General features: G+C 55.8%; 1 long non-coding RNA gene across 1 annotated transcript; it reads left to right on the top strand.

The window, feature by feature from the left end:
- Positions 1–1324: 1324 nt before the first annotated feature.
- LOC121076066 lies at positions 1325–4667 on the top strand. Its single transcript, XR_005823311.1, has 3 exons — positions 1325–2330; positions 3001–3140; positions 4404–4667. It is a non-coding gene; the product is annotated as an uncharacterized LOC121076066 (long non-coding RNA).
- Positions 4668–16665: the final 11998 nt, after the last annotated feature.

Below are 16665 nucleotides of genomic sequence, written 5' to 3'. Positions count from 1 at the left end.
CATCCAATTTCAGTGAGATGGATTCTTTTTTTCTGGGGTCATTTTGGAGTTTATAAGTACTGATAATGCAGTTTTAGTACTTCTGTCACAAAGTTGTTAGCCTCAACAAGAAGCGTAGTTATCTGTAACTGATTGTGTATGCTCAGTGTATGCTTTTCATGGAAAATATAAAGTCAGTATTGAGCTTATCTAACTATGCCTTTTCTATTCCTTTCATTTTGCTTCTTTGTAAATGAGGCCAATTATTTTCAGCTAGTATTTCTGAGATACTATCTTCATAAAACTGGTTTTGTAGGAATTCTTAACTTTTTATGACACTGGAAAAGACAGAAATCAATACAGAAATAATATTTTAAATGACCTTATTATACTTGCCATTTTGCGTACCACCAAGTATCGAGTTCATCACTCCATGTAGCCTGTTGCAGACACAGAACACATGATGCATCCTCAGTGAAAAAAGGCTTATGTAGTGGCCTTGTCCTATTTCTGAGCTAGCTACATTTTAAGTCTTTTCCTGAATATGGATGTTTTATTGTGACTTCACTGATCTGTTCTGTAGCTGTGTCTTAAGATGAACATTTTAGTAAAAGCATATTGCATCACTTGTCCTCACCTCCAAGGTTCAAACACTTTCTCCTGTGGAAGGCTGGTCAAGAGCAGAACAGATGTGGAAGCGTAAAGCCTGGACCCTGCGCATGCACTCCGCCTGGCTTCTGTCATTTTTGTATTCCAGTTCAATTCTTCATGCATAGTAGTATCTTAAGGGGTAAAGTGGAACGCAAGAGAGTTATACTGTGAATTGCACAGCTGAGTCAACTTGCTGTTTGTAATGTCTTTCTGGAAGCTGTTGAACTTCCTCATGGGTCCTAACTCTTGTCTCAATCCCATTGCAGACAGAGCTGTGGCAAGAGGTAAAGAAATGGTTCTAAGAGAAATGTGAAACGTTAGCTAATGCTGGCAAGAAAGAGGGTCTTATACTGCAAGGTGCCTTGTGTATATTATCTTCATGAGCAGATTTCTCTTGTACTTGGCCTTGATCTCTCAGTATCAGGCACGTGAAGTTTATCTGCTGTCTTAACATTGCAAGTTCCCTGCAAGTTGACTTACTTTTTTGGTCACTAATAGAATTAACTCCAAGCTGCGTGATTGTGTTGTATAAGACCGTGCTCTGCCTGGATGTTTCTTTTCCTTGCTTTTCCTTGCTTTCCTGTGCATTTCCCAAGGCAGCTTGTATGTGCTCGGGCATGGTGATGAACGTGCATTCCAGCCTTCTCAGCTGAACCCCGAGCCATCTTCTCTTGGATGTTTTGTCTCCATCTCCTTCTACTCTTAGGCCGATTAAGAAAGTCTTCTGTAAGGGCTCATCTAGGTCAACTTTCTGGTAGCTCACTGCTGTTTGTAAATGGTGTGCAGGCACACAGCGTTATTTCGTGGCAGGAGCTAATTCCCTAACCAGTAAGAAAAGAAGCCCCTCGACCACTTGGTACGTCAGCTTTGTTTTGTGTGGCAAAGGCTTTCTTACCTTGATTCTGTATCTGTGGGATAGGATCTGGAACTTCCCTATGAACAGCTTCATCCCATGGGGATAGCCGAGCATTGCATTTCACTTGGCATGTGTTCTGCCCCCCTTTCAGCAGGAGAGCAGTGCTGCTTGGGGTGAGTACAGGACCGAGCAAGGCCTTAAAAAGACAGTTAATAGCATTGCACGGCTCGTCTATGACCTAAGTAATTGCTTTTTCTAGGCAAAATACCAGGTTTTCATCAGCAATGTTATTGCAGGAAAGCACAGCACCTGGGGACCCATGAAGGGCTCTGCCAAGGGCAGGGTGTGAGCGAGCCCTTCCTGCAGGACCCCACTGCTGCTCCTGCTCCTGCTCGGGGCGCCTGGAGGGAGGCTCCCCGGGCACTGCCCCGTACCTGGGCACCTGCGGGGATGGGAACGGGCTGCTCCGGGCCAGGGGAGCAGGCTCAGGTTCTCAGGGGCTGTCTCTGTCCTTTGAGTTAGGAGCCTTGAGAGGAAGCCAGCTGGGTTAGGTCACCCTCTGTCTGCCCTTCTGTACCCAAACACAAAGGCTTACGAAACTGATCCTATTCCGTACGGAGTGCTGCTGTTTCGGGGATGGTCTCTTGGAGCACAGGAGATAATGAGCTATTGCAAGGAGCAGCAGGGATCTCTTGTTAAATGGAAAAGAACAATATTGAGCAATTACGGTGGGAGTTGCCATGGAAACCCCGAGGCAGTGCTAGGGTGCAGCTGCAGCCTTGGGACGACGGAGCAGGGCTGGATCAGGATGGATCAGCATCCAGCGGGATGGTTCAGCATCCTGGTAAGGGCCGAGGCAGCTCCCAGCCTAGCGCTGGTGTCCTGGGGTGCTGCTGCCTGCTGGTGGGAGCAGAGGGCCTGGAGCTGGGTGCTCCGTTTGCTGCCTGGTGGTGTTACAATCCTTGTTACAATCATTACAATCCTTTTGTTTTCTCAGCCTTTAACGAGCAGCTTTGTGAGGTTAACTAGCTACTGCTCTTTATTTACCATGCCTATCACCCAGAAGAAGAGCCAAGATTTTATTCTGAGTTTGAATGATGGGTTTATCGTTTGCCAAGTCACCCCAAGACTGAAAGCAACCTCTTACTCCTGTTTGTAGGATGACATTTGCACCCAAGCCCTTGTGGTGATTTTACCCAGCTGGGCAGCTGAGCTCCACCGCAGCCCCTCTCTCCCCCCGCAAGTAAAAGGGAGAGAAAATACAGTGAAAAGGGCTCAAGGGTTGAGATAAGGACAGGGGGATCACTCAACAATTACCACCATGGGCAAAACACCCTCAGTATAGGGGAGACTAATATAATTGATTACTTATTATTAACAAGCTAGCGCAGTGAGAAACTAAAAGCAAACTAGAACCACCTTTCCCACCCCATCCACCCTCTTCTACACCGCCCTTTTCCTTCCTTCACTCCAATCTGAGGGTGGTTTCCTTGTTTTCCTGCTGCAATTTGAAGTCTGCCCTGCACAATGGCTTCGTGTCAAAGGAGATCCCAGAGTTCCTCCGGCCCTGCCTCACCAGTTGCTCCCACCCCATGGGAGGGGAGGCAGCAGCGTGCTTTGTGTGGCTTTGTGCTCAGCTGTGGCATCTTCACAGGTGAGCGTTTTCCCCCCCGAACACGTGCCCCGTGTCCCCCCGGGCTGTGCCCCTGGTGCGTGCCCAGGTGCTGGGGTCTGTGCCGGGATGCAGCGGCAGAGCTGTGCCCGCCAGCAAGGGCTGGAGCTGGCGGCGTCCCCCCACCCCAGAGCTAAGGCGCTTACACCGGGGAGTAAAGAGCTAATGGGTCCCCCACGCAGCCCCAGCAGGGCTCGAGCCAAAGTCCATTAAGTCTGCGTGTGGCTCCCTCTTACCTCCGATGGGCTTTCCGTGCAGGCTCTCCCTGAGCTTTCCGTGTGCTCTAATGCCACACGTGGGGATTACTCAAAGCCTTGCCCGAGTCACTCCTGTTAATCACTAACACAAAGCGGAATTAGTGAGCTAAATGTGGAAAAACGTGGCGAGCAATCTGCAGAGCGTGTTCCCCGAGCACCCAGCCCGTCCCTCCAAGGACGTGTAGGTGCCCCCCGCCAAACACCGCCCCGAGCCCCCTGCTCGCAGCCCTGCTTGGCCCCGACCCCCACCGGTGTGCCAGCACGGGACCCGCTGGCCCCGCTGCCTTCCTGGGTGTCAAGCAGCCGTAATCGGCTTCTGTCCAAGTAAATCAGATTTCTCCAGCTGCTGTGTGACAGGGAGGGAGAGGGGCCAAGATGTGCCTGCAACACCCGAAGTTTTTACCAGCCCAGCTCCCCTCTTGGCGCACCGTGGCCTCTGCACCTCCCTTACTCGTATGCGAAGGAGGTGCCCGAAACGCACGGCACTGCGAGCAGCGCGCTCTGCCTGCCTGGGCCTCGTCTCCCAAAGAGCTTCACATCTCGCTCACCTCCTGCCTGCCCGTGGGGACACCCCTGGCACTGGCCCTTCCCTGCAGCCGTCACCCCCGTGCCACAAAGCCCCGTGCAGGCACCCGGCCTTCGCAGAGCCTGGAGAGCACCCGGTGCAGTGAGGGTCACGCACGGCTCAGCTCCGATGCTGCTCATCACCTTTAATTTGCACCGAAGGTTGCTAAATCTAGAAATGAAGGCTGCTCGCTAATTAGTTTATTTAAAGCAGTCTTTCAGGAGCAGCTAAATCAGCCTGGAAATGCTTCCTTCTCCTGGGGTTGGAGGGATGTCATTACCTCGCCGGGGCAGGTAATGGAGCTGGAGAAAACAAACACGCACCTGCGCATCTCCCAGAGCCTGGGGAGATCAAAGCCCGTGACAGAGCGCGGTGTCACCTAATGAAGGCGGGGGGGCAACAACATCCCTTCTGTCCCCGCAGTGCTTTCATTTCAGGATGAGCAGTAAATGATGCCGTGGGATTGCTTCCCGAGCCTGCCAGACGTGCAGCTGTGAGCACTGCGCACCACCGCGCCGCCTCGTCGCGGGACGTGACAAACACGTCCTGCTGCGAGCGCTTTGGAGAGGAGGCTGCTGAGAAACCACCTTGATTTTGGGGCTGCTTGTCACTGACTAGCGCGAGAAATTGCAGTAAAGGTTGTGCTCAAGCTGTGAATTTGAACAAATTCTTCGTATGAAGCACACAGCCGTGCCATTTTTAGTTCTTTGTTGGGTTTCTTCTCACTCTTTTCTCCCCCCTGTGCCCCTCTCCCCAGGGCAGGGGGGGCTGTGGGAGCCCACCCTGCGCAGAGGGGACAGGGTGGGCAGGAGGCACCAGCCCTTTAGGGACTTCTCTTTATATGGAACACTTTGCACACAAAGAAAGAAAAACACCTGAAAATTTCTCTCACCATAAGACACGTGTGCTCACACAGAGGGACAAGACTCGGGGAGCACGGCAGGGCAGGCTCTGGGCCCCTTGTGCGGCCCCAGCAGGGACCCAGCTGTGCCGGCCCCATGGGGGAGCTGAAATGTTCTCCCCGTGCCACCACGGTGAAAGCCTGGCCTCGCTTCAACCCCAGCACACAACAATGCTCAGGTGCCCTCCGCGGCCCGGCAACAGCCTTTCCAGGGGCACTTAGCTGCCTGGTAAGGCTTGCAAAAGCGCCTGGGTGCCCAGACATGCCCGTGCATACCTTTTGTGTTTGTTTGCCTTATGACAGTGCCGAGAGCTTTTGTGTGGGCAGGGAGCGTTTCATGCCCGGCATGCCAAGGTCCGGGCCTTGCAGCCATGTCCCTGCAACTGCCCCCACACCCACCCCCCGGCCTTTCTCCAGCCCCGGGCGGGGGGTTCAGGATGGGGCCAGGTGCCAGCCGCAGGGCTGACGGCAAAGACCCAGACCCGTGGGGGCTCGGGGACCCAAATCTCGGGGTTTCGGGGTGTGGAGGTTTCCTGTGGGAAGCCAGAGATGGAGCAGGGGGCTGCCCTCCCTCTGCAGCCGTAGCTGGCAAACACAGACCCGGCTGAGGAAATCCCGTGGTTCCCCTAGAGCCAAAGGAGATGTTTATTACAAGTCAGTGGAGAAAAATAGATCGAGCTGCTGTCATGCCCTCAGAACAGCATCTGTGTCTCATTTTGATCCGTGTGCTGTTTGTGCCAAACCTGCTTTGTCAGCCCTGCGGTGGCTCCCGCTTGCCCAGGAGGGCTCAGCTGGGGATGGTGACGTGGTGGCTCCGGCGGTGTCCACAACAAGGAGAGGCGGCACTGCCCGGCGCCTGGCTGCATCCCTGTGGCTGCGTTTGTGCCCTGGCAGGGCTGGGAAATGCCCTGGGCTTTGGGGCTGTGGGCAGGGCTGGGAAACACGCGGGCCGGGATTATGGGGCAGTCCCTGCCCGGGTGCAGGCCAGCCAGGAGCGATGCCTGGGGCCCTGACGGCTCCGGTGCCTGCCCCCTGCCTCCTGTTCTGCTCCCGCCTGGGTCTGTGTTTGGGAGGATGGGGGCAGCAGATGCCCCACGGGCCTCCCCAGGGCTGGCAGCGATGCAGACATAAAACCAGGGGGCTGAGGCTACCCAGAGAGCCCACAGCCGCCTGTCCCCCGCACCAGAGCCCTCAGCGGGGCAGGAAAGCGCAGACGAGGCTGGAGAAGCCCCGTGGGGAGGCTGCGTGTGGCTTAAAGCGTTCCTGTGTCCCTGGTGGCTCGTCCCCCAGGCTGAACGATGCCCAGGGGGCAGGGGATGGGGCTTGTGTGGATGAGGGACCGAGCCCAGTGAGGACACGGGTGCTGGTGGGGCCTGTGGCGAGGATCGCCCGCACCGGAGCCAGGCAGAGCAGCACAGAGCTCCGGCCACGCTGCCGGCACGCACCCTGGAAGCAAAATATCAGCTGGTCCCAAAGTGGGGACGGTTCCTGGCAGAGCTGCTAGCTGTTGTTCCAAGAATATTTCTCCCGTTGTGGCATTTGTTATTGCTGGACGTCGCTACCCGTCGCTGTCAGAGCCGCCACCTCTCAGGCCGCAGCACGCTGAGCACCGTGGAGCTGGCACTGGGCTCCTGACCGCCTGGCTCCTGCCCCAAAGCTGCCCCAAAGCTGCCTCCTGCGCCGGCCCCATGTCAGCTTCACCGGGTCCTGGTGCGACGGATGGGGCTCACCTGAAACTGGGAGCAGCAGCGAGGCCGTGGCCGATCCTGGCCCCGTGACAGCCCCGAGGTAAAAGCAGGGCGGCCTCGGGCTGCGTTATCAGCCGCTCCACTCACCGCTTTTGTTTTTTAATTGGGTGGAGAGTGGAAAACCCTGCGGCCCCTTTTTTGTATAAACAAGAGGGATTTATGGTCCCCTGGCCCAGCTCTCTGAGTTGGGACTAACGAAGTTTCCGCCCCTCTCTCATCTGCCCTGTCTTTGTTGCCGAGCTCCCTGTGGGAGCGGGCTGAGCGATGGCCCCCGTGGCCGGCCCTGATCACAGCACCTTTGTCAGCCCTTGTGGGTCCTAGGTGTGCACCCCAGGGTGTTCAAAGGGCCCCGTGCTGCGAGCCCCAGCATCACTGCTTGCTGGTGCTCGGGGACGAGGCCGAGTCAGGCCCCGCACACCACACCACGGGCAAACCCTGCCGAAGGCACAGCGGGTGCCCTCCTCTGCCCCTGGTCCCAGGGGACACCAGGGGCATGGGGCCGTCCCAGTGCCACGGGGCCTCTGGCAGAGCACACCTTGGCCTCCACCCCACAGCTGGCATCCCTCGTCCGTCTGGACATCCTGCTTCTGCCACCGGCCCTGCCCAGGGCTGGTATCGGCGCCGCACCCAGGCGAGTGTGCCCGGGCTGCCGAGCAGGAGCCCCTGCCCCACGGGGAGCCCGGGGGCTCCGCCTGAGCCCAGCTGCAGGGAGGGCCACGATCCTCTTCCAGCTGAGGGATAATGACTTGCTCGGGCCTTCCCTGCGTGCCTCTTGGTTCATTACTCTCAGCAATTAGCCCTTGGGAGCGGCTGGGGAGTTGCTTCTTGCGTTCATTCTTTCTCACGGGAGTTTCACATCAGAAGCCCTTCCCCGTAATTTGGTCTGATGTGTCTCCTTGCCCCGGCTGAACCTGCGTGGCTGCTGTGACCTCAGCTGCCCACACGCCAGGACGAACACGACGCTGGTCCTGCCCTAAAACCCCCGGCTGCAGACGGACGGGCGCTTCCACGAAGCTCAAGCTCCGTCCTGTCCCTGCCGCTCGCGAGGGGCCGTCTGCTTTCCCGAAACCGCTCCTCTGATCTCTGGACCGCAGAGGTGCTCCCGTGACCGAATAGCTACTTGCACACAGACGTAGTTACACGTGCTAGAGGTGTTTTCCCCATCCTGGGAGGCTGAATGATATAATTCTGATTAAGAACTGGTGTGTCACGACGCGTGCCTCAGGCAGAGGTGGCTGAAGGCTTAGGTGGCCGACCTTCGGAGCCCGTCCTGCAGACACCTTCCTGGGACCCCTCGAACCCTGTCAGCCCGGGTGGGTGCCCTGGGCTGTGGCCAGGGCACGCGGCACCAGGCAGGTTACGTGCTCCTGCACGGTGCCGGATTTGTCTCACCGCCGCGGCGCTGTAACAAAACACGGAGGGATGGAAAAGCCCCGCGGAACAGGAGATGCCCAGAGCGGTGTCTGGTATGTTCTCCCTGCCCCGAGTGGAAACAGGCTGGAGAGACGGGCTGAGAACGCTGCGTCCATTGGCATGTTTCTACTTTTAACATGTTAAAGACCATGTCTGTAACCTGCTCTAATTTTAGGCTGCAGTATATCCGCGCTGAATTCCTAGCATGGAAGAATGAGTGCAGGTGTAAAATTAGATGCATTATTTATGGGCTGGCGGTTACCAGAGCTCCATCACTAAAAGCGCTGCGCTCACTCATGTCGGCGCTTCTGCCGCCCGTGCCTCGTACCAATCGCCAGCTGCAGCTTTCCCACCCCTGGATTAGTGTGATCCCGACCTCGTTATACAGGTTTATAGAGAAGGGACACCATTCCCGTGTTTAGGAATTGAGCCATGTTGGGATCAGTTAAACATTTAAGGGGCCTTTCATTCCCAGTGGCTTTGGCTGGCCGGAGCTAGAGCAGCATGCTCAGTCGGACGCTGAGCAAGTATGAACGGTGGGTGGCTAGCCTCTGCCACGGCTGGAGAAAAGCTCGTGCGACCTAACTAGCACGAAGTGTTAATCAGCATTAGCGTGGTCCAAATTCCATGATCAGGAATGCTAAATACAGAGGGGGAAAGTGCTCGGATTATAGCGGCTTGGCAACAGGCTCTCTGCCCTGATGTCTGGGTCTTGTGCTCCAGGATTTCAGCTTTCATTCAAAATACAACCCATTTTCTTTCCCCCATCGGTATGGATGACAGACCCAGGCGATGCAGCAGCCCTAAGCCTGGGGGTGATGTGTGGCAGCCCAGGGCCCAGCACGGTGCAGCCCCCACTGGGACCTGGTGCCGGACGGGGCTGTGACGGAGGAGTGCGGCTCGGACAGTACCCAAGGTTTTCTCCCGGCCTGATCCCTGTAAACAGTAATTGAGCATGCAAAATAGGGGAAAACTCTTCCTCTCTTTCTACTTACGTGCAGCTGGAGCACATCGTACACACCTGCCAATTTTACTGGGAAAGCACTGAGGTGGAGGGGCTTGTTTGTTGTGGCAAAGTTTGCAAAAGGAAAGGTTTTGCACCAGAACACGGTCTCCTGAGCTTCTCATTTTGTTTAATACTCTTATTTTGTGTTAGATTGTTCAGTCCTCGGTTTAAATGCTTTTCACTGCTTGCTTTATACCGACCCTTGTTTTCCAGGTCTCCGAAGCTAATACTTCTGAAGCAAGCCAGACTTCTGCTGCTTTCCTTCAAGCTGGGACTGCGGGGAGGATGTGGGTGTGGACGCAGCGCCGTCTGTTGTGGTGCAGAATATGGCACTGGGACGTCCTGGCAGCTGAGTTCACCGGACCCCAGCAGAACTGGAGCTACTGCGGGCTTGCCTGTGCTCCTGCCCTGCCTCACACACGTGGTGCGAGGCTGCCCGGGACGTCCAGGCGTGGTGCAGAGGCAGTGGGGTCACCCCGGCTGGTGTCAGCCCTGCGTTTGGGCACCGATCTGGGAGCAGCAGGTCCCAGGCAGGGATGTGCGCCCCTCAAGACCCCTCAAGCATCAGCGGTGCAGATGCTCCGGGGTGCTGTCCCAAGGGAGACGTGGTGCCCCGTGCTGTGGGACCTGCCCGGTGCCTGCCTTGAGCCCGCCCTGGCACCTGGAGCGTGGAGAAGCACATGGAAGGGGCAGCAGAAAGGGCTCTCTGCAGCGCAGGTCTCAGGCTGCCGGGATGCTTTGACCCACGGGTGCTTTTTTGTCTCTTGTGGTGACGAGACTGAGAAAATCTGTCCCTGAATAGCTCTCCAAGCTCGTGTTTCGTGGCTGCAGAACCAAACGGGCAGGTATTTCAGGCCACAGCTCGCTGCCTGGCCCGGCGAGGCGAGGCGGGGAGGCGCGGGCAGCAGGACGCGCTGCGCCTCCTTCCTTGGCCACTCCACGGGCTGAGGCCCCCGCTCTGCAGCTGAACCAGCTCCCGGATTTGTGTGCAGATCGCTGTCTGCTGTGAGCCAAAGCTCCTTTCCAGAGCTGAATCCCATTCACAGGAATTTCATACCCCATTTTACCATCAGTCAGCGTCCAAGAGGGAGCAGTGAGTGCAGGGGGAGATGAGATGCATTTCGCAGGAGAACCACAAAAGTGGCCTGCGTGGGACCTGGGCAGGGCCAGCAGGAGCAGACGGCCGCGTGCCAGCCCCGCTGGCCTCCTGAGGCACTCCCAGTGCAAGATCCCCCAGGGGTCTGTGCACGGCAAGGGCTCGTGCAGCCACCTCCCCGTCCCTCTGCTGCAGCTCTGCTCTGATTCCTCCTGCGAGCCCCAGGCTGCCCCAGGTTTTGCTGCTTCAGGTTCAGCTGCTCCCTTAGCAGAAGGCAGGATCTCAAACCCCGCTGGTTTTCCGGCTGATCAGACAAGATGGGGAGCAGACAGATGATACGGCAGAGGTAATGAAGCTGTTCTGTGAGCTCGGGGAGGTGTGCGCTGCTTCTCCGGCTTCAGCAGAGTCTGCTGCTGAGGATTATTGTGGGAGGCTTTGCAGTCACTATTATCACATTGCAAATGCCAACCTGAGACCCTGCTTGCTTTGTTCCCCTAAAAAAGAATCGGGGTCTCTCCTGTGCTGCCAGGATTCCCCAAGAGACACGGTGTAAAGCTACTCAAGGTCAGGGGGCTCTGCTTTCAGTTTGTCCATGCGAACTTAAGCAAGGCTCCGATCTGTCAGTGGTCCAACCCCAGACTTCCTGCGTACAGGGATAAGACACCCGCTGTTCCCCACGGAGACCTTTCCTTCTGCTACCGACACCACCGCTAAAGCTTTGGAAACTGCGACCTGCGTTGCCTGGGAGCCCGTTTCCAGTGCAGGCAGCCAGCGAACCCGGCCCGTGAGGATGGAGGCAGACGTGCTAACTGCAAGCAGCTGCCGGAGACGGCTTCCTCCAGACCCGGCTGGCACCCGTGTGCTGCCGCTCCCCGCAGACAGCACCGGCTCCCTGGAGCTCGTCTGCAGCTCTGCCGGTGTTCAGATGGATTTGCACGCTGTACGTTCGCACGGAGCCGTGTTTCTCTCCCTCTTTCACTGAGAATGAATCAGCCGTTGGACGGGAGCACGGTTCCCCCCAGCCAGCCTGTTCTGTCTTGCCTGTGAAGGCACTCAGGTCGGGTTATGGTTCGCTCCCTTTGATCGTTACATTCCTTTAGTCTCCTTATCACTTCTCTTTATCCCTTCTATTTGTCTGCCCTCCGCTTTATCTGCGTGACTGAACCAGCCCGCGGGTGACGGGCTTTGTCCTGCCGCTGCCCTGTTCCGCTTGGTGCAGCCCCAAAAGCACCGGTCCCTGCAGGGAGGTCCCTGGTGTTCCCTGCCAGGGCCAGCACCGGGGCTGGAGGCCCGACAAGTGCGGGGTCCCACAGAGGGACGGGACCCCTGGCAGAAGGCTCCCGGCCGTCCCCATCGGCTCGCTGCCGTAAGCCCCCGGGGACGCGCTGCTCGTCGGGGAGCGCTCACAGGAGGGGTGCAGGGTCCCCATGCAACCAGGGGCTTGTTTCATGTTGTCCACCTCCACAGCCATTCCAGAAAGTCTTTGCAAGCCCGCTGGACCTCGTGGCACTAGGCTGGGCTCCCGGTTTGCACCCCACGAGGCTGCCCGACAGAAGTGCTGCGGTGCGGGCATTGTGTGAGCTGCTCAAAGCTCCTGCCTCCTATTGCTGATTGCTCCCACAGCTGAAAATGCCCCTTTTGTTGCAGCGTGGGGAACAAGACTCCAATGGTTACAATTTCCTGATGCATGTGTGAATGTGAGAAGCTCCTGGTGTGCTCTCGCACCCACTCCTGTTTCTAATTCTGGCTACGGAGCATCCACGTCCCTGGGTCTGACCACAGCACGAGTCACAACGCTCAGACACAGCTTTCCGGGGCAGGTGCTGCGCTCTGTACCTCATCCGTCGCCCTTAGTTTCGTTTGGAAGTTCAGCTCCCTTACACCCGTGCTGCCCAATTAATATAATTTACCATAGATGCCGGGGACCACAGTGCTACCAACTTCCCAGCTTTACTGGCTGGCTGTCGGTGCTGTTGCCTCATCTCAACAATTTCACTTCTCCGAGAACACATTTGCTCTCTCTGAGCAGCAGAGGTGCTCAGCAAGGCTTGGACAGCCACGATGAGATGCCTTTACACGTTCACCTTCCCCTGCTGCATTTCAAAATCCTCCCCTTACAGCAGGAGCCAGAGTCCCACGCAGCCGCGAGAGCTGCAGCCACTTTCTGCACGTGCGCGGGGAAGGCTGAGGAGCTCTTCGGTCCCTGCCTTCCCCCACAACCCGAGCTTTACCCAGCTCCACTGCCAAAGCAGATTCCCTGCCTTTGGGGCGTTATCTCCTTTTGGGGTGTGCTTGAATCAGTAAGGAATACTCGGGACATCCTGTTCTCTTGGCTGTTTAGGTGGTAGGCAGCGCATAGTTTCCACACCCACCTCTGACCTGATACACGGCTTTGGAAAGTTGCTTCCCACCTGTTCCCATTCCCACTGCTGCCCTGCTCGTGTGCGCTGGGAGCTGCTCGCGACGTGCACGGTCTCATGCCCGGGCTGGGTGCTGTGCCTCGTGGCCGGGCTCGCTGCCTCCCAGGACAGCCGGGTGCTCTGACACAGCCACGAGGAAGCAGTGAGAGCAGCCAGGCTGGCGGCCGAGCTTTTGTCAAATTGGGCTCCCCAGAGGCTGGCACACATTTTGTTTTTTTCCTAAAACATTTTGCTTTTTTCCTAAGCGCGGCACCGTGCCAGGCAGGTTCAGGAGCACAGCGTGTGAACCCTGGCTGCAAGGAGGTTCCCACCTAAACGTGCTTCCTCCCTTCACCTTGGAGTCCAAAACCAAATGAGGGTGAAACAAACAGAAAGCGCAGACGCTGCATCACGTTGGCGGTGCGTTGTACAAGATTTCCCAGTGCCTGGCAGCACTTCTCTGCGGCCGTGGCTCCTCCATCCCCAGGGGAGCGGCAGCGTGGTGCTGAGCGGGGGCCCCTCTCAGGCACGCTGCGTCCTGGCTGCCAGCCTGGGCACGGGCAGGGTGTAAGAAGGGCTCGCAGAGCAAGGGCTCGCTGTATCCTGCTAGCAAAGACTGTGACTCCTCATGGGCTCAAGAGCAAAGGAGGATAAAATTATATCCTCCTCCATGCGGGTGCTTGGCATGGAGGTAAATTTATCTGGGTGATTAAGGCAGCAAGTGATGCAGGTGTTGGCTGGGTACTTCAACGACCCAAACAGAAATAGTGAGGGGTGCGTTCCCCTTTCAGTCAGGTTGGGGTTTGATTTTTGTGTCCCGTTAACAAACTGACTGATAAGCCAAATGCCTGCAGGAGCGTAACGTACTCTGACTGATCCGTTTTTCTGTCTGATAAAATACCTGAGAAGCAAAGCTTGTTGAGACGCGGCTTTTTGGTGACACACGTTGCCACGTAGTGGTCTGCTTAGAGGGTCCTCCCTGGGGGAGACATCCCTGGGTGCACGCGGGGGCCCGGGAGTCCCGGTCCATGTGCAGGACTGCTGCTCAGCAGTCTCTCCTGCTCATAAGCCCAAAGTCAGTATCGCCCATGTTTGTGGAGTGTGTGACCACCAAGCTTTGTGCTAGTTTGCGACTGACTCAAATATTTCTCTTTGAACTCTGGCTGAGAGCATTGCACAAACGTTGCTCTTCCAATAGAGCAGAAACAGACCTTGGCAGTGTACAGCCCTGACAAGCCTCCACCGTGGTGAAGCCATTCCTTCCTCCGTTCTCACTGTACAACTTGGCTCCAATTAGTTTGTCTTGACTGCTAGATGTGCAGGCCAACACTGCTTCTATTTCACAGGAACCTGCCAGAGATTAATTAGATTCCAGGCCTGTTAGAAGGCCAGCCAGCAACTTGTGTGTGCCATTAGCCCCGTACGTATCACACAAACATTGCTGGAATAAATATACCCTTTGTTGTGCTGCAGGAAGCAGAGATTGTCACAAAAAATGAAACACTTGAACAGATACAGAGTGTGATCGCTTTTGAGCTACATAAGCAGCTTGCTGAGGTCAAACTTTAGCCATGGTTACTGAAATGGCACCAAGTGTGCATCGGTGTGTGCAGTCCTGCCGCGCTCAGCAGTAGTTTGACGGTCCCAGGGCTGAGCACCCCTGGCAGCACGGCATGGACAAAGGCTGCGGTGTACACAGCATCACTGATGCACGAGCACCTAAAGGACGTCCACCAAACTGTACGTCGGTGTACAAGGAGGCATGCAGTCAGCGCCAGCCATTGCTCCAAAGAAACCTGTGGTTTGAAGTCCTAGAGGAAGAAATAAATGAAACTGAATTGGGAAGAGAGTGGAACAAACACCCAGCAGGAGCTGCACGTTTCCATTTGGTCCCCGTTTGTCAGCAGTGAAGTGACCTTATCTCACCGCCCCCAGGTTGTGCTCTGCTGTTTGTGCCCGAGCAAAGCAAATACAAGTTGTAGCAGATTGGCTTGTGTTGGCTTGTCTCACTCACAGCCGAGAGTTGGGAGGAAGTCTGGCCAGACAAGTGGGGAACGAGGTGACAGGAGCCAAGAACCAGTAACAGTGATGGTGAGAGCACACTGCAGGACAAGCGAGGATGCATCTCGCTAATAGGCAGAGACGGATGGGCCGTGGAGAGGGGCGATGTACTGGGAACTACCTGCCACGAATCTTAGCAGCAGCAGCTTGAATTCATTTGGGGAGAAAAGTGAGAAAAAGGCTGTAGTCAACGTGGCCGGAACCTGGGAAAAGTGCTGGCACCGTGGCCAGGGGAAGGGCTAAAACATGGACATCGGCACTGCGAGGGCCCTGCTTGGGCTGGCGAGGCAGAGTGAGAGCTGCAGTACGTGCTGCTGAGACAGCGAGATCAGCTGGGTGCCCTCCTGAATCGGTACAGCCTGGATGCCAGTCAAATGCACAAGTCAGCCCCCAGTAATTTAACATGAAACATCTTGTTCCCGTGCTGATACATGCAGCACTAGGGCTGAAAGATGGTGTTCGCGTGGGGAGCTTTCTGCTTTGACAGGAGTCAAAAAAAACGGGCAGGCTCTGCTCAGGCTGCTCTGGCTCACTGCTTTCCCCTGCACAGAGCTGGCTACGAGAAACGCGGTGTGACTGTGACAGGCGTCACCCGCGGCTGACTCCAGCAGGAGGAAGCTGGTTGACAAGGCAGATGCCATCGTAATGCCCTAGCTGCTGAGCCTTCAGAAGAGCAGAGACCCAGCTGGTTGGTGCAAATTCATGCGTGTGTGTGGTTATCTGTGGACAGGGAATTGCTTTGGAATCGGCTGGGCACTTGGAACTGCTACGTGCAGTGTCTCGGCACTGAAATGATAGCAAGGAGTTATTTTTAAAATTCTGATTTCCCTCTTACTGGAGCGATTCAGAAGGAGCTTCCATTAAACAACACAAAGTTGGTGGAAGGAGGAGAAAGCTACTGCTGTTAGTTTGCTCCCAAAACTCGGATATTTTGGAAAGCTGAGTCTTTTGGTAATAGAAACGTCTTTTTAATGAACCAACCATATTCTGCAACAACTCAGATTTGAAGATTTGAAGAACTGATTCTGATTTGAAGAGCTCAAACCAGTTCATCTGCCCCAGGCTAGACTGGTGCCGGTGATGGGGCTTAACTTTCTGCTTGGATTCGTCAGTGAACATGAATGTTACTTGGTCATGTTTGCTCAAATCCTCATGCAAACACCCCTTTGGGGAGCTGTGCCTTGGTGCCCTCTAGGAATTTGCTTTTGTACTTTTGGCTAACTGAAGGAAACCACTGCTTGTATTGCCATGGGTAGAGAACAACAGGGGAATCCTGATCTCACCAGCTTCCAGCTGCTGTTGTCATTTTACCAGTCACGTCGCTTTGAGTTGTGCCGGGCAGAATCAGATTACCTGTGCTAGCAGGGACGGGAGGGCAAGGCCTGGCTGCTCTGGTGGGAACCAGGGTTCAAAGGGGACTTGCAAGCCTCAGAGTAGGATGAGTACTGTCTGGCTGCATGACAGCGAGGTGTCTGTCCAAAGGTGTTAATTTCTCTGAGGGGAAGCTGCTCTTTGAGTCTGTCCCGAATGTGTGGGGCTGGAGGTGTCACAGATAAGGGAGTTGGCTCCCGGCAGGAGGGAGGTTGCATCAAAGGGCAGCTCTTCAGGGTGGAGAGCCCTGACAGCATTGCATAGCATTCAGGACACGGACACCTTTTCTTTGAAGAGTTTAAACCTGGACCTTTTAGGTGAGGCTGGGCTGGGGGGGACTTGCTGGGGAAGGTTTTCGCTGAGGGGCCTGCTGGTCCCTCCCAGCGACACGGACATGCACGTGTGGCTGCGGGGCTCTCAGCGGGGCAAAGTCAGCCCGTAGTCTTTGGGCTTCTCCAGAGTGTATTTAAAGACATCGAGCATCTTTCCCTCCACACAGGCCACCTAGAAAGAAACTGAAGTGTTTAAGTATGTGGTTTGCCTGAATCGATTAAAGAGCGCCGGCATTTACCTTGCACATCTATTAGAGGGAGATGTGTATTGATTGGATTTTCCCAATCCTGCCGCAACAAGCAAGGTTTTAGGGTTTAAACACAACATGACTTGTAATTAAATAACACGCAAGACCCT

Source organism: Cygnus olor, chromosome 11, assembly GCF_009769625.2.
Source record: "Cygnus olor isolate bCygOlo1 chromosome 11, bCygOlo1.pri.v2, whole genome shotgun sequence".
Taxonomy (NCBI): domain Eukaryota; kingdom Metazoa; phylum Chordata; class Aves; order Anseriformes; family Anatidae; genus Cygnus; species Cygnus olor.
This window is presented reverse-complemented; position numbering and strand designations above follow the sequence as displayed.